The sequence below is a fragment of the Aegilops tauschii genome, chromosome 4, assembly GCF_002575655.3.
Source record: "Aegilops tauschii subsp. strangulata cultivar AL8/78 chromosome 4, Aet v6.0, whole genome shotgun sequence".
Classification (NCBI taxonomy): Eukaryota; Viridiplantae; Streptophyta; class Magnoliopsida; order Poales; family Poaceae; genus Aegilops; species Aegilops tauschii.
This window is the reverse complement of record NC_053038.3, coordinates 411,243,063-411,247,103: the sequence shown is the minus strand read 5'-3', so window position 1 is coordinate 411,247,103 and position 4,041 is coordinate 411,243,063. Positions and strand designations below refer to the sequence as shown.

At 37.4% G+C, this 4,041-nt stretch overlaps 1 long non-coding RNA gene across 1 annotated transcript; it reads left to right on the top strand.

The window, feature by feature from the left end:
- The first annotated feature begins 881 nt into the window (after positions 1–881).
- Positions 882–3,836, top strand: LOC120963051 (uncharacterized). Its single transcript, XR_005754753.3, has 2 exons — positions 882–1,327; positions 1,711–3,836. It is a non-coding gene; the product is annotated as an uncharacterized lncRNA (long non-coding RNA).
- Positions 3,837–4,041: the final 205 nt, after the last annotated feature.

The following is a 4,041-nucleotide window of genomic DNA, read 5'->3' as shown; positions in this document are numbered from 1 at the left end:
CTTATTGTTGCAAATAGGAACTATGTGCCCGTAGATTTCATTGTTCTTGATATAGATTGCAATCCTTCATGTCCTATTATTCTTGGTAGACCTTTCCTTAGAACGATTGGTGCAATTATTGATATGAAGGAAGGAAATATTAAATTCCAATTTTCGTTAAGGAAAGGTATGGAACACTTTCCTAGAAAGAAAATAAAATTACTTTATGAATCTATTATGAGGCAACCCAATTTTATTTTAATTTTTTGCTTTCTGCTCCTATTAGGAATAAATCTTTGATCTAGCCTCTGGTTAGATTTGTTTTTGTGTATTAATTAATGTTTGTGCCAAGTGAAACCTATAGGATCTTCTTGAATGATAGTTATTTGATCTTGCTGAAATTCCAGAAACTTTCTGTTCACGAAAACAATTGTTGAAAATCACCAGAACGTGATAAAATACTGATTCCAATTTCAGTAGATCAATAAACAAATTATTTAGGTCGTCCTATTTTGGTAGAATTTTTAGAGTTCCAGAAGTTTGCGTTAGTTACAGATTATTACAGACTATTCTGTTTTTGACAGATTCTGTTTTTCGTGTGTTGTTTGCTTATTTTGATGAATCTATGGCTAATAAAATAGTTTATAAACCATTTAGATACATTAAAACTGAGCACTTTTCCAGCCCTCTCAGAGCATCAGTGTTCACAGCCGTCCGACGTCAATTTTAAGCAATTTCGGCCGTCACATTAGCTGTGAATCGCGCCTAATCTCGGTTCTAGCCCGGTTCTTTCGCTAATACCGATCACACCCCGTTTGGGCCGCTGATCCGTTAGATTTTTTGGACGTGCCGCGTTAAATTGGGCCCAATGGGCTGTACAAGTCTCCTCTCCCCACCCGAACCGGATCGAGACGCAGTCTCGCACATCCCCCTCCTCGACTCCTCTCCCCGACCTCTCTCCTCTTTCTCCTAATCTAGGTGGCTGGGTGTATCCTTCCCGGCAGGGCCGCCGACCACGATATCGACCTTGACCAGCGGCCCCCCTCCCTCTTTCTCGATCTCTAGCGGCAGCGCGCATAGCAAAACAGCGGCATCCTCTCTGTTGATTTCCATACCACGACGGTGTGCTCGGAGCCGTCCTTTAAGGTGGAACGCAACCACCGCCGTCGTCCAGCCCTCAAGGAAGACCCTATGCCGCCGCCACTGGCCTTATGGCTCTGGAGCCCCTCGCTGGTGCACAAGCAGGACAAACATGCCATAAGCATAAGGGATTTGGGGGACTTGGGGCACTTATCTGCAGGTCATGATACCCTCTCCTCTGGATGTTGATGTCAAACCCTCCACCAAGGTAACCAGACAATCACATTCATACATCTTTGCAAAAATTGTGTTTCTAATTGTCTTCCACTCACGCCCGTACAATATTTCATTTCGTTTTGTTTTGAAAAGTGTACAATATTTTTCATTTAGTGTGTAAATTTTCTCCTATACTAATAGAGCCAGGTGCAGGTCAAAACTTTGTGCTATGAGGTAAAGGAAATAATTCTGGAGGAAACTAAGGTTCATGTATGGTTGATCTTCCCGCAAATTTTGCATCGGTGTCATTTTATTAATATAGTCAATTGGTTGTTACAAAATATAATTATGGTTTCCTCTGTTCAGTTTTAGTAACATCATGCCATCATCCTCATAGTTGTGTTTTGCACTTGTATTTATTTATGTTCTATTCAGTTTTCTTGTGTAGAAGCAACCAACTAGAAAAGGCAGGAAGGGTGTCTTAATGTTCATGTTTTGGTGCTGCATACAAGAAGTTGCCTGCTCTGAGTTTTATTTCATGAAGCATACTTCAATCTTTGATACAAGTGGAAGATGGTGTTATCGTCAGCCAGTATTGGTTGTTGCTGCAGGATTACATTAACTATTTTTTGCCAAGATTGTTGTGTCATCCGAGCATTTTTCTCTGTACGGGTATTCCTCTTGAAATCTCCCAAATAAAATTCCTTCAAGTTTCTTTCATAGATTCATATATTATTATTGCTAAACTTATATCATGGAAAAGTTTATATTCATCATATTGTTTGTAGAATTCTCACAGCTCTATGTGTTTGACTGTTTGTCCTTTTTGTTACATCCCATTAGGCATGAAATAAGTTCCATTGTTTTTTACTTCAGAACTGTCTTGCCTTGTTGTATCTGTGTGTCGCTAGACCTCCTCTCCCACTATGCATGTGTGTTGCTTTGGGAATCATTGCAAAAGAGATTACAATGTAATTTTGCTAGATTTTTTAATGACTTCACTTTGTTTGAATGTGGGACCTAATAGGCGACACATGTAATAGTATTTTGACTTATCCACTTTTAGTGTAGGAGGCCTAAGCGAGCTCGGAGAAAACTTTTGAGCAATCTACATGACAGATCATAAATCGGTTACATGTATAATTTTTGATGTTATAGATCTGAAAGCAATCAGCTTTTATATATTGTTACTCTAAATCTCTAGGTATCTATTACTTTATTTAATTCTAATTTCTACTTCAATGATTCCTTGCATGTTATAAATCAGAAATCTTCTATGTGTACCATATATTGAGTTTCAGATGGATGCTAAGACGATAGCACTGGAGCACCAACTTAGTTCCAGTGTATGTACATGATTCTGTAGTCCCTCGGCCGGAAACATTTAGTACTTGCCTTTTTTGTATTTTCTAATTTTTTTATTTCCTTATTCTACAGATGGCTGATTAAGTGCCTGAAAGAAAACCAATTGCGATATATACTGGAGTTAGCAAAAAATCAAGAACAATATACTAGAAATATATACTAGAGTGTATGAACATCTTAAATCTGTTGCAATATATGTCAGCATCCAAATTTTATTTTTGCACATCCCGTAGAATATCTTTCTCTAAATCGGCCCATTTTCAATTATGAGCAGCAATAGTACTACATCAACATTATAACTTAGGTACGATTGTTTTTGCTTTCTAATTCATGAGTGTCTCTGCTATTAGTGGAGTACAGACTCAGTATCTAATTTTTAACATGTGATGCCATGGAAACTATGTGGTGAACATGACTGAACATTATAAACTTGCCTCAAGAACACAAAAGTCCATTCCACTTATTCGCTGGTCCTCATAAATACTCATGTTGCTTATTACAGTTCTGAGGTATGCCAAAAAATTAAGACGGGTTTAAGTGTATTTCTTTAGAATCTCTAACCCTTAGTATTAAAATTTCAAGAGATAAAACAATCCTAATAATAGCTCTAGCCAGGTTTAATTTAGGACATTATTTTTGGTTGTTGAACAGGGTTTCACTGCCCTGTCAGTGATAGTTCAAACTTGAGATAGCTCTGTACCAGATGAAAAGAAGTAACACAACAAGCAAGGGTGCCAATGAGGCTATAGACTCTTATTGCTCAGACTTATTCAACAGAATTGCAGAAAGTTTGGTTGTTGCCAGATGAAGTTGTTGAAGAGGATTCAAGTTTCATTTAAATAAAAAAATTGATCGACTCTTTGCTGTAATTAATTTCAGTACAAATGCATAACAAGTAATCATAATCTAACTTGAGCAGCTCAAGGATACACTGGTTTCATTCTAGGTGTGCTGGCATATTACGCATCTTCGCATTTATTCCAGTTCACTTTGGTTCTAATACTCTTTGTCTTTTTTCTTACACAGATGTTACTTGCTATATCAGTTATGTTGTCACGCGACGATGTGGTTGCTGATTGGATGACATTTCAGTTTGGATCTTATTTAATTCATGCAAGTGTAGCAACACCCTTTTCCATGCTGTTTTTTTGTAAGACTTTTCATTATTGAATGGGATTGCCGATCTATCACTTTCCTACAGCCTGGTTTCTCTTCAAAACTGAATTACTATATGATTAGTACATATTTGTAATTCTGTATTATGTAGGATATTGTTATTTGATATTCTATAGCTAATTATCCTTGTTAGCACTCTTATCACTTGAATGTGATGAACTCCATGAGAAATAGCCAGGTGCATTAGGCTCACCTAAGTCTTCTTTGTTTCCGAACATGGTGGCC